Source organism: Drosophila biarmipes, chromosome X, assembly GCF_025231255.1.
Source record: "Drosophila biarmipes strain raj3 chromosome X, RU_DBia_V1.1, whole genome shotgun sequence".
Lineage (NCBI taxonomy): Eukaryota > Metazoa > Arthropoda > Insecta > Diptera > Drosophilidae > Drosophila > Drosophila biarmipes.
The window spans coordinates 10751357-10770419 of NC_066611.1; the positions used below are offsets into that span (position 1 = coordinate 10751357).

At 41.5% G+C, this 19063-nt stretch overlaps 1 protein-coding gene across 4 annotated transcripts in view; it reads left to right on the forward strand.

The window, feature by feature from the left end:
* Positions 1 to 5715: 5715 nt before the first annotated feature.
* Positions 5716 to 19063, forward strand: part of LOC108025875 (zwei Ig domain protein zig-8) — a 163749-nt gene continuing 150401 nt past the window's right edge. For all 4 annotated transcript variants that reach the window (XM_050887230.1, XM_050887240.1, XM_050887235.1 and 1 more), the window contains exon 1: positions 5716 to 6332. The gene's annotated coding sequence lies outside the window, so the exon portion shown is untranslated. The remainder of the gene's footprint in view (positions 6333 to 19063) is intronic.

Here is a 19063-nt window from a genome sequence, read left to right on the forward strand (position 1 = left end):
TAACATAATGCTTAAAAATAAATAGAACCACTATAAATCATTCTATTTAAATATTCCTTTACATATTATAAATTGTACACTTTCTTAACAAATCTCTCAGCTTATTTTACATTTTTATTTTACATTTTGTTTTTGTGCCTAGTGTAACCTTCCATTACAAGAAAGGTCCTATAAATGATTTTAGTAAAATGGTATATATTTTTTAAAGTTGCCTTACATTATTGATAATTAGAATCTACAAAATTCGCGAATTTTAAAACAACAATTTTATTAAAGTAAACATTCGGTCTTTTCTAAAGAATTCGCGGCTTACATTACATTAATTACCTTACATTACAATAACCTCCTTTTTACATGTTTTATTCAGTTGTCTTATATTATTTATAAATAGGATCTAAAGAATTTGCTGATCTTAAAATAAAAATGTTGTATTCAAATACACTTTCTGGACATGTCAGGTGCTACTTTTCTAAAGAATTCGCGGCTTACATTACATTAATTACTTTACATTACAATAACCTCTTTTTTACATGTTGTATTCAGTTGTCTTATATTATTCATAAATAGGATCTAAAGAATTTGCTGATCTTAAAATAAAATTGCAATACCCTCTTTTTTACAGGCTGGAATTAGGTTTCCTAATTTTCATCAATTTAACTAATAACAGCTTGTTTTTGCCAACTTCTGTGCAGAATTTGGCTGCGTGTGTGAAACAAACCGGCAGTGAGACGAAACGAAGATGTTGCAGATGAGGGACTAGGGACGCCAGGATCGGGAATCGCGGGGAATCCCGGGGAGTCGTGGCGCAAAGCACCTTCAGGGGGCGGCAGGAGGCGTTCAGGTGAGCGTCGGCACTGACAATGCCACGTCTTCGTCTCGGCCTCGTCGTCCTCGTCGTAGTTGCATTTCGTGGCTGTTGCACTAAGACAATGGAGGCGGCCAGGACAATGGCGGCAGGATAAGCAACAACCAGCCACGGCACAAAAGGACCAACGAGGACCCAGCGAGGGCAGCAAAAGGCAGTGGCGGCGATCCGGGGATACACTTAACCCGCAGGTGGAGTCGACTTCATCGCGATTTGATGGTGCAACTATCTTGATTTCACATCTAAAATTGATAGACAATTTAACCGTATTAGATGTTCTTTCCTGCCCCCGGCAAAGGCCCAAAGATACCTATTGTATTATTTTAGAAAACTTTAACTAAAAAGTCAGGCAGAAAATATATTTAATGCAATTTTCTATCTCTCAAGTGCATTATTAAGCTAAGGAAGACCTGTATCAAAAATTAAACAATATTTTTTTGAACAAGGATATGGATATCATTGAATATTTAAATGTATAAATAAATAAAGTGTCATAGAATGTTAAAGGTCTAAGTAACTAGTTTAATTAAGAATTCAAGAAATAGATTTTTCCTCAAATATATATAAAAATCGATACCTTCCCTTTGCCAGATTTACTGCCTTCACCTTCCTTGGCATGCATAGTAATTTTACTTATTGAACAACAGACTCCATGGGGATGCAAAAGTTCAGGGGCAAGTGCTGCGGCCCATACATTCGGATATTTTAAAATTAATGTTTTCATTTTTGTGAAAGCCTCGAAATACAAGTATTTTGCTTATTGAAGAACGGATTCCACAGGGGATACAAAAGTTCATGGACATGTGTGCCTGTGCGTGGTGGAAGGGCGCAATAATATATAGGGATGCGAATATAAAAAATAAATACACATATAAATGCTGTGGGGCGAGGGGAAGGGCGATGCGTGGTTGTCGAAGGCGAAACTACATAATAAACCTGATGGCGGGCGCTTAGCAGACTGCTCTTGATTTAAATGAGGCCTTAATGGCTCATAGAGGGGACTGTTGCGATTCGACTGTCGGTTTCGCGGGGAGCGCGGGAAAAGTGGGTTTAAGCCCCCAAGACAGAGGACTTTTGTGGCCAGAAGGCGGGCGAATTCATTGCAGCCTGCTGCGGCATTTCGCATAAATGCAGAAAGTTTTCTCCAAGGCAGCCTTGATGTTTTTTTTTTTTTATGCCCCCTGCTCGCAACTTTTGCCCACCTTTCGCCCACCTGCATGCAACAGAGTTGCAGCGCCTTTTCGCTCGCTGAGTGCAATTTTTTAATGACAACTTTCGGCGGGGCTGAGTGGGTGGTCGAAAATCAACTTGATGCTGCTCGACGATGCGCAAACCGAGCGAAGTGAGTGCAAAGGGCTTAGAGCTGCCAGCGAAAATAGGGAAAAGCCAGGGAAAACCAGTCAAAAAACATCAGCACAAGCAGCAACAACGACAACGGGGAAAACCGTTCAAGTGAGCAGCCATAAGAGATTTTCCCACGCCACCAGCAGCAGCCAAGGAATCGGAATCCGAGTGGCAAGTCAGAGCAAAAGTAAAGCAAAGCCAGCAAAGTGCAACGCGCAGGGAAAACCACCTGAAAGCGGTGCACTGGGAAGAAACAGGGGGAACTACTACTAAAAGATTTGAAATAAACTTGGAATTCTTCTAGTCAAGTATAGTCCTAATAATTGCTACTTTACCTCGACTTTTGAATAATTTAAAAATAAATTGGGTATATACCAGAAATTATGGTATATATTTATAAACATGGTACAAATTTATCATGGTATACGGTATATATTTATCACTTATTATTGCTAACAAACATTAAACCATCAATTATCCATCTTGCCAAAATACCAAATTTTTAAGACCATGTGAAAAAGGATTTGGTATATACCAGAAAGCCTCTGTACCATAGACTCAAAAAAAGAATTTTTGTTTCTTAACAAGAAAATATAGAAAATATTATATTAACTCCATTAAAATAAATAATATACCAAACCAACGTGAACCTCACTTTTGAGTTACATAAATGCTATTAAATTTAAAAATAAAGTTCATATTAATATATTAAAACGTTGAAGAACTAGTAATTTCAAAACACAAATAAGGTTACAAGTTCTGAAGAGGACTTAACAATAAGTGATGATAAAGTGGGCTCATTCGGTTGGTTTCTCTGTTCAAAGGAGGCGGACGAAAGGGAATCCTGGGGGCGGGTGACATACTGGCCGAGTTCGAATGGCTCGAGTATCTGGAGTTGAAGTTGAGCGAATGCCAGCTGAATCTGCGGCTGCCATCTTAATTTGCATTGCACTAGCTGGCGGTGCGTGTGTAATTTATTTGTCGCGCGAAATTCCCTTGAACTTGCCCGCTCGCCAGCATCGGTGGCAGGCGCACATGCAACATGCAGCACGCAGCACAAGCAGCAAAAGCAGCAGCAGAAGGACTTCTCGCAGGACTCTTCGTGCCTCGCCTGCAGAGGCAGCGCTGCCAGCCTCTCGGCCACGACTGTCCTCGGAGGCGCCGCCCGAGCTGCAGCTCCCAAACGGAGTCCACTCAGGACCCGCCAGTGGTGCCCCGCCCCTTCGATAACGAGTGGGCGAACCTGAATAAGAACCTACGTTATCAAACCCAAAGTTTTATTTGCAAAAATAAAAATTTCCGGGTTTAAATGCCAATAGATTGGAAATTAAACAACTAGCTTTCTCTGCCCTTTAGTAGTAGTTTTGTCAAATCAAGGCATAGAGATAAAAGACCGACTGTACTGAATAGCTTGTTTAATATGCTAATGATCCCCATAACTTTAGGGAAAATTTATTTTAGGATCAAATTTATTATTTTTAATACAATATTCAGATTTTTGTCAAAAATACGAATTTTCTTTTCGGTTTTTTAATCGTAGTTTTGTCAAATCAAGGTTTACAGCCAAAAGACCGACTGTTTTGAGCAGCTTGTTTAATGTGCTAGCAATCCCAATCATTTAAGGGAAAATTTATTTTTTGACAAATTTTCGGATATTTTGTAAGGGGGTGCATCATGATTTTTTGCAAAAATTTTAAAAATTTAAAACTTTTCAGGTTTGAATGCCAATAGATTGGAAATTAAGCGACGAGCTCAACGAGGTATGACATTTCTCATTCTGACAATTATTTTCATTTCTGCAGCCTAAAAACTGAATAATTATTGGGCAAAATGGGCTTGAGAGGATATTCAGATTTTGGTCAAAAATACGATTTTTCCTTCCGGTTTTTCAACCGTAGCTTGGCCAAATCAAGTCGTAGAGCTAAAAGATCGACTGTTTTGAGCAGCTTGTTTAATGTGCTAGCAATCCCAATCATTTAAGGGAAAATTTATTTTTTGACAAATTTTCGGATATTTTGTAAGGGGGTGCATCATGATTTTTTGCAAAAATTTTAAAAATTTAAAACTTTTCAGGTTTGAATGCCAATAGATTGGAAATTAAGCGACGAGCTCAACGAGGTATGACATTTCTCATTCTGACAATTATTTTCATTTCTGCAGCCTAAAAACTGAATAATTATTGGGCAAAATGGGCTTGAGAGGATATTCAGATTTTGGTCAAAAATACGATTTTTCCTTCCGGTTTTTCAACCGTAGCTTGGCCAAATCAAGTCGTAGAGCCAAAAGACCGACTGTGTTGATCAGCTTGCTCAATGTGCTAACTATCCCAATCAGTTAAGGGAAAATTTATTTTTTGACAAATTTTCGGATATTTTGTAAGGGGGTGCATCATGATTTTTTGCAAAAATTTTAAAAATTTAAAACTTTTCAGGTTTGAATGCCAATAGATTGGAAATTAAGCGACGAGCTCAACGAGGTATGACATTCCTCATTCTGACAATTATTTTCATTTTTGCTGCCAAAAAACGGAATATTTATGTGGAAAAATGGGCTTGAGATACGATATACAGATTTTGGTCAAAAATACGATTTTTCCTTCCGGTTTTTTAATCGTAGTTTAGCCAAATCGAGTCGTAGAGCCAAAAGACCGACTGTTTTGAGCAGCTTGCTTAATGTGCTAACTATCCCAATCAGTTAAGGGAAAATTTATTTTTTGACAAATTTTCGCATATTTTGTAAAAAAATTTAAAACTTTTCAGGTTTGAATACCAATAGATTGGAAATTAAGCAACAAGCTCAACGATGTATGACATTCTTTATTTGGACTTTTAATATATTACTTTTCTGCGAACAAATACTGTTCAGAATTTAGTAAAAAAATAGTTATTAAAATTTGCAACAAATATAAATTTCCTGGGATAGGAAATTAAGCAACGAGCTGAACATGGTATGACACTCTTCCTTTTAATTAAAAAAAATTATCCAAAATAGTGGTTTTTAGGGTGAGAAAAATGAATTCATATGAAATAATATTGATTTTAGCTGTTTAAAAATGACAAAAAATATTCAAACGCTTAGACTCCGGAGACCGCCTCTATTTTTTTTGCTAATCCTTAACCAAAACCATATTTTCAGGTCTTCGGGGGTGGTTTGACCCTTTCCGCCGCCGGCGTTTATCGAAAGGCTGCTCATCTCCCGTGCACACGCCATCCACACACGCGATCCACAGGGGCCAGTTCGCGCCTGCGCACCGACCGGAAGTGCCACACACGAAGTGGGGTTAAGTTGGCCGGAGCGGGAACCGGAAGTGGGGCAGCGAGCCGAGGGCACGCACACACACAGCCACCTCGGGTGTGCTGCGAGGAGGCGAGTGTGTGCGTGTGGAACCTGAGGGCCGAGCGGCCGACACGAGGCGCCACGAACGGTTGGCCGAGTTTCGAGCAGCCGAGCGGCCGAGCCTCGAGTGCTCGGCGATTCAGTTTCGTTTAGGTTATCGAACGCAGCGGTTTGTGCCACGCGCCTGAGGAGGGATAATCACTGGATTTGACTCGATTCCGATTCGATTCGGATCGCAATCGCCCCAAACTCAAACTCGAACTCGAAACTGAAGTTTTCCAAACTCCAAATCACCAAAACGCCAAATCCCGAGTCTCGAAGCTAAGGCGCTGCAAAGGCGACTCGACGGTCGCGATCGCGATCGCCCCTTGCAATTGTGGCTGGCTCGTCCCGTACCGCCTCCCGCCCCCCCTAGACCCCCCTCGAAAACAGCCGCCCGCCACCCGTGAAATCGCAAGCGCGTCGCGTCGGAAAAACGCGTGCCGCCGCCAATTGCATCTGTTGTTTGTTTGTTGTTTTTTCGGTTGAGTGTGTGAAAAGAGTGCTGTTGTCGTTGTTCGTTACAAATATTTTTTTTTTGGGGGTTCTCCTCAATTGACAACAAAAACACGAAAACAAAGAAGCTGCAGCGGGTATTCACAAGTGAAACGTAAACAATGAAAAGTGAGACGGCTGGCGGAGCAGTGAATTCCAGTTGATTGCAGTCTGCAGTTCGTGGTTGCAGCTGCACGGCGAGGGCGAGAAAAGCTTAGCATACTTTTTTGGGCCTGCCCCAATAACTCAAAACGTAAGTGTCCTTTTCGTGTGCTGGTGTGTGTGTGCTTGCGCGGCTATGTGTGTGTGTGTGTGTGTGTGTGTGTGTGTTTGTGTGTGGAGATGAGCCCTTTCAAGTCCTCGGGCTGTTGCTGCCAAGCCTAACCCAATTGAAGGGGAAATTTATTTAAAAAGGTGGCTGGAAGGTGGAAGAAATAAGTGCCAGTTACCCATTAAATTATTTTAAACACTCTTTAAAAATCCTAAAATTCCTAAAGTTTGGAAATGACAAATAGAAAACATTGTGGAATTTTTAAATCAAGAAACGGGAATTTATGACACTAAATGTGCCTTAAAGTTTGTTCTTTGACAACCTATCACTTTGGTTTGGTATTTATAAATGATTTTTTACAAGTAAACTTTATCTTCAATAGATTATTTTTTCACTCCTTAAAAATATTAAAATTCTTAAAGTTTGGAAATAGCAAACAGAAAACATTGAGGAATATTTAAATCAAGAATCGGGAATTTATGACATAAAAATGTGCCTTAAAGTTTATTCTTTGACAACCTATAATATCACTTTGGTTTGGTATTTAAAAATGAATTTTTATAAATAAACTTAATCTTCAATAAACTTTAGTGGCTTAAAGTGCATAAAATAAAGTCCAATAATAAAGTAAACAGACATTTTCTAATACTTGTAATATTTGAATTAACTTATGTCCTGGAATAAAGTTTGTTAAAAATAGTAAAATGTTTTTGGCAGACGGATTAAAGAACAAAAAATAGCCATCGAAATTAAATTTTGCTTTCAAAATTAAGCAGCTAATGTAGCAAACTTCTTGAGTGCCGGAAAATGAAAAATTCAAGCAAAGTTTGATCTGCGATCTACGAACTGGCAGGCAAACAAATTTCCATCGACACTAGTAAATATGCTTCATATTTCTTTCCGAAGCTGCCTGTGTGGAAAACTTATTTCAGGAATTTTTCCGAACCTCAAAAATAAAGGAAAATGAAAGCCATTCGCACCTGAGCCAATGGGGAGCAGCAGAAAATTTCAAGTTGATTCCATGTGCCGTCGCCTGAAAAAAAGAAAGATGAAGGCAAAATGTTTAAGGCGAATGCGAACTTTCACTCAATTTATTCGAACTTTTCTCGCCTGCCTACGGATTTGGTTTCATTTTCTTTTTATTTTTCGCATTTTGCTCTCTTTTTGGTGAGCAAAAATCGAATCAAGGATGGCACAGGGAGCAGAATCAGCAGCGGCAGCAGGACAAAATAAAAATATATAAAGAAAAATGCGATAATTTAATCTGGTTTAAGCTGCAAAGGCTACGGCTACAAGTATATGGCCCATAGATACAGATATGGCCATAGCTCCTGCTCGGTTCTCTGGGGAGCAGGCCTTCCAGCAGACTTTTGGTCGCGTCTAAGCAAATTAAAAACTTTTGCTCTCCGCCCGGTCTCTGCATTCCCAATTTCCCTTCGGTTCCGATTTTTTTTTTATTTCGCCGTAGAGTTTGTCACGTCTTTTGCCAATTTTTCTGGTTCTTTTTCGTGTGTATATTGTATATGCATAAATTGTGTTTATGCAAAAAAATCCAGTCGGCCATAAAGTACGCCTTCAATTTTGCGCAATAAAACGCAAAATGCGAAACAAATGCGAGGCAGCTGACGGATGTATTCGAAAGATACGTTTGGCTATCGCCAAAGGTTGCAAGATGTCAACTCAAGGGGGGCGGTTGTCTTATGGAGTGCCAACGGCTTGGGGGTGGTACTTTTTGGTTGGTCCCAGTCCCACGCCCACTCCCAGCGCCAGTCCCATCGATATACCCATATACTGGCCATAAAAAGCTGGCATAAAGCAGCGCTCCTAGATGGAAATCGAAAGACAGACGCGGCTTATAAATATGCGCGACTTTATGGCCTTTGGGAAGTGTTATGTGCGAATTTCCTTTTGGCACTCGCATTTTCCTGCTCTCTGCTGGCTCCTGGTTTCTTGGCCAACCGGCGGCACCTGCCCGCCTCTCTCCCGCAGGAAAAGCCGGAAAATCGGCAGAGGAGCAGCTGGCATTGCTGATTAAAGTGCCAGTCGCACACTTGCCCGCCCACCAAATACATATACATACATTCTACTACATAGAAGGCAAAAGTCAAAACTCAAACTCAAACTCAAAACTTTTCTGTGTCGCCGCGGCCACGCCCACGTACTCTCGAAAAGGGGCGGGCGGCGCTAAGTAGCAGGTAAGTGCGGCAATAAAAATAAATGGCAATCGCGAGCCGCGCATCAACTTTTTCGCACATTTTATTGGATCCACCACGAAAGGAGGTGCACGCGGAGAAAAAAGGGGGGGCTAATAGCAACAGATTTGGGTAGCTACAGCAATGGAAGGGGAAAACCTAAGTAATAAATTAATGTATATATGGTGACAAAATGTTATAGTTGTATTATTTTACTTACACACTTAAAATATATTTTGGAGTAAGATCTATAATTTAAATATTCAAGGCCTTGCCAGTATAATCATTTTGATACCATAGATGTTATTTTCTTGGTTTTAAATATAACCAGGATTAACTCTGCTCTGTTCATCATCATTTACTATATATTATTTCTCTTAAAAAACCCTTTTCTAGCTGACATTGCTGTGTTTTTTCTTGCTGTGTGAGCATAAACAGAAACAAGAACCGGAACCTTGGTGAAAACCTGGCCATAGAGAGCTATTGACTGCGGGGTACGTCTACTCCCGGAAATGGAATAGTAATGTGAATTTGAAGTAGACAGGGATACAAGTGAAGTTGTGCTCGGAGATAGCCCTGTTCCTGAGCAGAACAGGAAATTGTTAAGTCTTTAAGGAGAAATAACTACAGCATGGCAATTATTGCTTAAGCCACTCAAGGCAACATTTTGCAAAGGGAATATTTCGTGATGAAATATTCAATGGAAACGACCTGGAATGGTCGAAGCAAACCCCCTTAAACCCTAGAAAATCCAGCATAAAGTCGCCGTGCGAGTAAAAAACGCTGAAATATTCAGCGGAAGTGTGCTTCCTCGATGGCTCCCGGTCGAATGTACTTGAATATTTCATACAGGTGCACGCATTTCCTAGGCCCTCAATGCTAGTTTAATTTATTTCGATCTTTTATTTCGAGCCAGCCACTCGCCGGCAGCATTACAGTGCCCTTTGCCACTCACTGCGAGCCAAGTCTGTCTGTCTATCTGTCTGTCTCCCAGGGAAACGTTGTTTGGCGCGCTTATAAATGCCATAAAAAAAGTCCATTACGGGCTAAATGTGTTTGCCGTATATATTTCGCTCCGTCGAGTGGGTTACGAGTTGCCAACTCCGGCGGCCATATGGGCAGCAGCCCTCCAACTTCCAACTTTCAACCTTCCGACCCCGGACGACCTCCCCGACTTATTTGCATTGTAATGCGAGCCGCGAGCGGTGATCACTCATGGCAGGTGTCGACAGTTTGTTTTTGGACAGCCGTATATGGCCGTATGTGGCTCTGCGGATGTACGGCATGGAGCCGGAGTCCTCGGAGTGATGAGGACTTAATGTTCCCATGTTCCCCGCCTTGTTTTCGGCTTGTCGTCCTCCGCCGTAATGTGTTATGTTATGCGTTGCAATCCGCGATTTGATTGCCCCCGATTATGGTCTCTGCCTGGGTTTAGGGCGGTGGATTACGGAAACTGGATACGGAGTACTGTTTACCGGATTTGACATTCCGTCAGGGGCTCTGCTTTGGCGCAATAATTGCTCATTACAAATGCATTTAAGTTACATGATGGCTAGCACTGGGAAAAAAAACTGTTGCATGCGTAGAAACGTTGTACAATCATGGATACAGTCGATACAAATTTTTAAAAATACAAACAAGCTTAAAAAATTCAAGGTATTGAGAAATGTTTTTCCAAAAAAGCAGGTAAAAAATATTTCAGAAAGCTTATAGGGCTTACTGTGTATGTTCTTGAAAAATTGTTAGGCCAATATCAAGAAGAAGATGTTCTAGGAAAAATTTATTTCTTAGAAAGAGGTTGATTGTTTCCTTTACATTTTCTTGAAGAGTGTTTATTTACATTCCAAAAATTAGCTTTGTATTTGGAAACCCATATTGTAAAATACATTTTTTCCAAGGACATCTTCTTCTTGATACTTGCACATCAAGAACTTACTTATATACTTCAAAAAACCATTAAACAAAATCGTGAGTAATATGGATGTGCTTGTTTTTTTTTACAATATTCTATAGGCTTTAAAGGTTCATTTTGGCTTACTAAATAATAATAAAAATCATTTTATAGTGAGATACTTTAATCCCAATGGGTTTTGTGATTCCTTTCCGTGTCCTCCATCTGTTTGTCCATTGGCCATCCATCCGTGGCACAATCTATCAGTGCGCTTGCCCATTTCTTGACACTACTCGGGGCACCAGCTTCGTTCAGGCTTTTAGCCAAGTGGAATCCATAAATTTGCTGGCCACCAAGCTGCCCGCATTAAATTTGAATTTGCCACGCTAAATCTTCGGGAGCGAAGATGGTGCACATCGGATCTAATAACCGACATATATCATGCCAGTAAATAGTGCGCCCCTCGAACGCTTTGGACACGCTGCTTCCATTCAGGCATCTCATTTCGTTATGCAATCCCCCAGGATGCCCCAGCCCCCTGCCCGCCGCCCCCGGCTCCATTTAGAAGACATCCTGACCGGAAAGACCGCGAGGACAACGGGAAAAGCAATAAACTTGTTTGTATTTGTATTGCACTTATGCGCTGATTGCTTTTCAGCGCAATTTGCTTTTAAGCGATTCCTAGTGAGGGCTGTCGCCCCCTCCCGCTGTTTTTTTGCCCCGCCCCTGCTGTACGCCCACCTGTTCAATCACGAAAAACCCCTCCCCTTCGCGCCATTTCGGTTAGTTAAGACGCAGCTCATCAGCGTTCTCCATTTTCCATTCGCCAGGCTCATTACAAGACGAGAGCAGTTTCCCAAGACAAGAAAGGAAAAGCGGAAAAAACACAAACCATTGAGTCACCTTCCACACACACACCCACACACATGCACTTGGCAACACTCACTCACTCGCATTGACTCTTACATCCTGGCACTCAGCGCTGTTTGCCAACGCCTCCAACGCTCCGCAGTGCACACAAAGCCATACATTCCATGTTAGGGCTCCCACATCGAATCCACACTGCTAAAAACTCGAAGTTTGAGGGGTTTTGAGTTTATCGGGAAAGGTGTCTAGAAATAGGCAACATTTTGAGCCTGGAATTTTGGTATATAAGATGAGTGTAGCATACTTTTAAGGAGCCTAAGAAGGTGATTCTTTTCCCCATCGCATACTTTTAGACACTATTGAGAAAGGATGTTCGATAAACGTTTCATTCTTGTTTTAAGGGACTTAAATTTAATGAATTATTTACAACTGCACTAAAAAGTATATATTTGGAAATCCTGTATACTATATCTTACATCCCTTTCAAATAACTCAGCGTATGGGTTCTTTTATTAATGACATCTTTGTCGAAATGGCGTTCTTCGAGACACCTTTTATAAGTATGTTCGATACATATCTCTAGTGTGCTACCTTTTAAAGGGCTTTGAATTTATTTTCAATGGTGGCTTAAAGTATGCAGCAATTTATTTTCATCGGAAGATTGTTGCATACTTTTGGAAAGGTGACTAGCGAGAATTTTTTTTTTTTTTTTTTTTAATTAACATCTTTAGCGAGAATACATTTTGAACTGTTGATTTTTTGCCAGTGCAGGTGCAGGTCCAGGTCTGGGTCTCCGTCCGGGTGCCGGTCATGTCCGTATCCGTGTCCGTGTCCTTGTCCGTGTCTCTGTGTCGGTGTCCGCTTCCCATGTCCATGTCCGTGTTCGCTCCGCTTGTTCATTTTCAATTTCGTTTACAGCATAGAAAATTTTAGTTTTTTCTCTGTTTGTGCTTTCCATTTTATTTCATCTTCATTTTCATTTCAACGACTTTGGTGGGGGTGGCACTGACCCACCTCCAGCCCCGCCCCCCATTTTCCAGCCCACCACCCAGGGATTGTTGTTTCGATGGGTGTTCGTTCGTTGGTGTTTGAGTATTCGGGTGTTCCGGGATGTGGGTGGCTGTTGGCCCAAGGAGCCTCGCCTCGCCTAGTTACTTACTTTAAAACACATCTATCTCACAGATACGACGGTTCGAGAGCGTCGAGCTGCCCCGTTGTTATCTCGTTTGCCGTGGTTGTATTTTTAGACCCGGCCATTGTCATCTGATTTGCCGTAATTGTTTTTGCTGCGACCAGAGCAACGAAAGCAAATCGGTTATCTTTCCATTCCGCCCAGTAATGGTCCTGTCATCTGGACGCTGGATTGTGGATTCCGGCTCCGTAGCCAACAAAAAGCCCACAGAACAAACCCACTAAATGCTGTAGGGACATTGTTGTCCCACATCCATTGGAACACGTACTGGTTTTGAACGGTGGAATGTCCGCTAAAAGGATTAGGCATCCGGGTGGCCTGTGATCCTATCGGCAACTATTTTTTTGGTTTTTAAAGTATTGAGAAAATGGGAATCCAACAAAAGTGATTGATATGGACATATCTTTTAAAACATTAAGCTTTCTCAAAAGTAAACACTAGATTAAAACTAATAATGTGGTTCATATTTTGAAATCACTCTTAAAGCTGCCTGAAAGTATGCAGTGTAAAGGAGAATCGTTTTCGGAAGGACAATAAAGGAAGGAAAAACTGAAAGTTGTTGCATACTTTTGGCCACTTTTAAAAGCATTATAAGTTATTCAATGTCAAGCAGTAAACAGCTTGCGGCTTTGAAGTCCTTCATAAGTCCAAATAAGTGCACAAATCGAAGGACCTTGAACCTTGACCGGTTTTCTTCGTAATCCATTTGGCAATCCACTGCAAAGTCCTTTGGAAATGGCATGGACATCAATGCTATTTTAATAATTCGCAGCTATCTATTTGCCGTCTTGCATAGTTTATAATGTTATTTGCCTGGGCTAATCTGTTGCCCGCCATGGGCCACATTGTTGTTATAATTCGCTGGTCCGGGATTTCCTGAAATGGGTGGTTCGGTGGGGCGGTTTGCCGGGTGGCCCAGAGAGTGGATCCGAAAAGTATGCAACAGAAATTGTTGCCATTGTTGCCATGCTGCGAATTCAATAAACGAGAAACGCAAACGAAACGAGACGAGACGCAGAAATGAAAAGGCCAAGCAACGAGAGCAGCATTTTAGCCATTCCAAATTGCCATTCTCTGCCATTCCAGCTCCTTTCCATCTTTCCATCTCCTTGGTCTTACCAACTTTCTGTTTTTCTGCTTTTCCATTTTTCAGTCTTCCCCGCTTCTTTTTTCGTGTTCTCCGCCCAACAGTTGTGGCTGCTGCATTTTTGTTTATTGTCATTTCAGTTGTGCCGGGCTGTTTAGTGCAGCAAGGAATGCCGGCGCGGGGTTGCAATTCCTGCTGCATTATCCTTTATTATATTGCCGGCATTAACGTTTCCGTTTGTTGCTGCCACATGGAGAACTCCACGAGAGCCTCGTCCTCACACAGCGAGAAAAGTGCTTAAGACATCGATACACAATAATGTATTATCAGGTTTTAAAATCACATATAAAGGTGCCCAAAAGTATGCAGTGACATTGGTTTTCCTTATGCTTACAAGCTTATAGACTCCTGTGCCACGCTTTTAAATTTAAGTGAAGGATTCCTCTGATCAATATGTCGAAATCGACTTACAACAATGTAAGCGGATTTTTAAATTACTTATGAAGGTGTACAAAAGTATGCAGTGAAAAAAGTACGCTGAATCCATTGTTGCATAATTTTGGGCAGAGCTTTAAGTGTTTATAAACCACAAGCGATTCCTTGTTTTTTTTTTTTTTTTTTTTTTTTTAATTAACATCTTTATTTAATATAATCCAGGAACAGATCTAATTAAATTGTTTAAAATAATATTTAAGTGTTTTAAAATCAAATTGTTAGGTGTCTAAAAGTATGCAACGAAACAAATGGGTGTTTAATCAAACAGACTTTCAGAGTGTTCTATAGTTTTGTTTCTTTCTGTTATCAAGACAGTGAAATGTAAGGTGGATCTCCAGTTTCTCTCAGTGCATTCAGATGAAATATGCAGGCCTTGTCGAAGCCGCCGTCCAGGCTCCTTCTCAGATTGCGGTTTTTATTCTGTTTCTGCTCCTGGTCCTGAGCCGTCCGATAAGCCCAACGATCCTTGGTCCTGTTTGTGTGCTGCTGCCTCAGCAGCCCTGCTTATTGCCCCTCATTTGGTTATTCTTAACTGATTTCTGTGTGTTATTTTTAAAAAGGAATTTCAACAATTGCACACGCAATCCGGCCCTTAAATAATAAATAAGCCAAGCCACGCACACGGCTCCGATGGAAGAGCGTGGAAGTGGACTGGGATGGGGAATATGTGCTCCTGCCTTCGACCCAGGCACATGGCCGGCCGCAGGACGATTGTCCTTTTGGCCAGCTCAGCTGGAGTCTGGGTTAAGTGCGGCATTAACAATCAATTACAAGCATTACGAGCCGTAAAACTGACGCATTGACCAAATACCAACTCCTCATGTCCAGCGAATGCTCGGCCGCAGGACACGAGCAGTTGGTATTTGTACGGCAATGGCACTTGGAACGGCCAGGACTGTGGCTAGGGGCATGGTTTCTGGTTTCTGGTTCCTGGTTCCTGCGATGGCATTACCACATTACTCACACACCCAAAAACGGCATTCGCTGTGAAAAATGTTGCGTGCAAAGTAAACCCGGCGAGCTGAAGGGAAAATGGGCAAACGGGGAGTTGGAACCGAAGGAGAAACCTCAGTCTCAGCGGTGTCTGAGTTACGGTTTGTTGGCTCCTTGTATAATAAGCCAAGGGATATGGCCACGAGGAAAAATGGTAGCTGTTGTCTTACAAGCGGCAGCTGCATTCGTGCCGGGATATATATCTGGATCACTCCCCAGCTGGTCCTGGGAAAAGTTTAAGAAATATACACATACCTTACATCTGATGAATATATAATGTATAATGCTTAAGTGGTGCTTTACAGCTAGATCGGTGTACTTATATATAACTATTTAATATTCTTAAACTAGAACAATGCATTTCCAATCCCCCATCAATAATATAATTTTAAATTTACCTGGTACCTTAAGTTAAGATACCAAATTTCCCTTGAAAATATTTTTTTAATTTCAAATACAACCTGCCCAACCTACGGAGGGGTCCCAGCTTTATGAGTTCCCTGAAAATCTCCCCCTTTATATTTGAAATCCTTGCTTTCTGTGGGCGAAAGAGCTGTCTTATTTGCATTTCCAAACGACAAATCTTCAAACGCCATGACCAATCTTTATTGCCCTCACTTCGTATTATTAATTTTACGCATCCCAGCTTTGTGAGGCGCTTGGCCTTCGGTATGAAGTGCAAATTGAAATTGCGAGATAATAAGTTTGGAAGCCCCAATGCAGCTGCCGCATGTTCTCACCGAACTAGACGTACAGCCAATCCTATTAAGCCCGTTCTCACAGGATTGGGTTCAGGAATTTAATTAACTCAAATGGCACAGGACACATGGCCAAATGAACCTCCGCCAGCTCTTCGGGCTGCTGCTCATTAGTTGATGACATTCTAAAGCGGGTCGCAGACATTTTTCCTTTGAAGTGCATTTGAAAATCGCTTCTTTTTGTCTTGGGCCCCCGAAAAGTAGCCCCCCCACCAAAAGCGTCTGTATCTCTATGCTCCATTGTCTTGGCCCTGTCTTGTCTCGCGGTTTTTTTTTGTTTTTATTTTTGTTTTATTGTTATTTTTATTTTTGCTTCTAGTTGCGTGTTGTTGCTTTCGCACTTGAGCCACAAAACAAGCGATGTCGACGCGGGCAAAATAATACAAATAAATTTTATTGTGGTCAAGATATACACGCAGACTCGGCCATCAGCGACTCGCACAGATACAGATACAGACGCGGATAAAGATACGCTGGGAGAAGTGGAAGATATTCCTTACGATTCAGGGTACCAAAAAATAGTTATTGCAGATTTTGAATTTAATTAAATATTGTTTAATTCATTAAAAAAATTTCTTGTATTTTTTATTAAAGAAAAAGGTACAGAAAAATTCGAAAAAAATACAGAATAAGCCGAAGATACTCTTAAAAAGTCTTCAATTATTAAGCAAAAATCAGCAACAACCCAATTTATTTAAGGCTAAGTCTAGCTTGTACTGTTTCCTATTAATTCCTTTCTATAATGATATTTTCGTCTGATTTTTTCTCTGTAAGGATATGGGGACTGAAGCGGGGGCCATCAAGCAAATGCCAGACGCATTGTGCACAGATTTATGCCGCCTGTCTCCCCGCTGTTTTCCCTTTCTCCCCGCCCACTGCTGGCCATAAAAAATGAGCTGCCGTTGGTCGTCAGCTGGCCGACTCGACCTGCTCCAGTGGTTTTCCTTTTCCCCACCGCTTTTCCCGATTTTCCCGCCCCCGCAGCACTTTAATGGCCATTGTTATGCCCGTTATGTTGATTATAAGCTTCTCATACAAACGCTTCGCTCCCACCACGCCCCCACCGCCCACTCCGCCCCACCGCCCACCGACCACTCCAACTTAAACAAGCTAACTGCATAGAAGCGTGTAAGCCTCTGACATTTTTGGGTCTAAACCCCCCACCCCTCACCACCTGGAAATAGAAAAACAACAAGGAAAATGAAAATAAAAAATTTACTAAATTTGAATTTTCCTACTGCGCCGAAAGGTGTAAAGCCTGATGAGGGTTAAGCGGTGTCCAACTCGGTGCGTGTGTGTGTGGGTGGGGGGAGGTGCACTGAGAAAAATGCGGACTAGATATTACAATTTATATGAAGCCTTGAGGGAATTTTTTCTTAGTTTTATTTGTATTTTTATTTGGCTATTCATTTAAAGGAGGCCTTGGAAGAACTTTTCTTAATGTTATTTGGATTACAAATTACATTTATTTTCAACATACATTGTTAGAAAATTTAGCAAGTTGTTAAAAACAAGCTTATATTCTTAAGTCTTTCATTACGAGTTAAGTTTTTAAAATTATAATGTAGATAATCAATTAACTTATAAATTATACAGTGTTTTAAATGTAAATCATATTTAGATTGTATACTTATGTATTTTTTTTATATATTACTATGAAATCAATTCTTTTCTTTATATATATTTTTATATTTTTATGTAATATATGTTTTATATATTTTTGCTTATTTAATCTAATGCAACCCCAATAATACCTACAAAAAAATATTATTATATTGTTCTGATATGCCATATAATAACGGGAATGGCTTTTCTTAAATTTCTAAAAATATCCTCCCCCTTTCGCGCAGTGCACCCGTGTGTGCTGTGCCAGCGGAAATGTTTTTGCCTTGTCCGCTGACGGAGCACAAACCGAAAAGGGGCAAAGCTAATGGAATGGGCAGTGGTGGCGGGGCGGGGGAGCAGATTAAAAAAGTGTATATAAACAACATTTCATTGCCGGGCAACGTTCAGCTTTCCACTAGCCCCGCGGCCCCCTGCGGCCCCTTGCCACCACCCTTAACCCGGCGCAGCCCGCCCCTGCCCACCTGACCCACCTGACCCACCTGGCCGCTTTATATTGAAATATTTCTGTGGCCATGCAAATTTAATTCGCCATATGAGGGAAACAAGCGAAAACCGAAACCGAAACCGAAACTGAAGCCAAAGCCTCTTGGCCCCATGTGTGCTAATTGGCGGTGCCGCCAAACCAGCGGTTCCAGGGGCGCCCCAAAGGGGGATTTTACAGCAGTGGTGGTGGTGCAGTGGTGCGGTGGCGAAAAGAGCGTTACAGAAACACAAGCGAAAACAAACACGGCCAAGTTAGTTAATTTTTTAGCATGCCGCTAAGCTGCAAAACTGTTCAGGCGGCACCGATGCACTCGCAATAAAGTTGGCAGGCTTTTGTGATGGAAAATGGGTTGGAAAATATTTAGATATTTAAAGGAGTATTTAAAATATATGTCATATGAAAGTCAACAAAGAAATTCAAAATTGCACAAATAAAATTGTAAAAAAATATTTGAAATCTATGTAAAAGCTCTTAAACATAAAAATAGTCAAGTGTGAAAGGTTTGTTCTGACTTAGCTCTCTGATTTCAGTGGCAAAGCAACCACCCAATCCCGAACTGAACTCCTTAAATCCTGCATCATCTGGTTGGTTCCCAAAACTAGTTGCTCGTGGGCCAAACTTTCCAAGTTTCGTTATTTTTTCGGTTTTAAGGCCGTGATTTTTCGGCATTAAAGGCTGTCACAGACACGCCCCCACCGCCCTCACACCTTTCTGGGCGGCTGGTATTGTTTTATACATTTTTTCTTTGCTTTTTAACTTTTGGCCCGGCTTGCTTACTCAAGGCGGCCACGCCCACCGACCGCTCACCGCCCATCTGCGGTCGACGGGGCGGACAAAAGGACCAGGGGTGGGTGGGGGGTGGGGTGGTCTGCCTAAGGCTTTGCGGTGTTTTTGGTCCTGTCATCGCCAGGACGATGCCGAAGCCACAGGATCAGGAGCGGAGCCGAAGTCCACAAGGCGGCAGCGGCCGACCGGAAGTGCTGCATTGCGTCCACTTCCGGTCCAGGGCCATCTTGTATCTTCCAGCCCAAAACCATCTCATTTGGCTATTCCCCCTCGCCGCTCGCAGTCCTGTTTTCAGTTCATTTAACATGCCATTTGTTGGTCCACGCCGAAATGGATTTATTG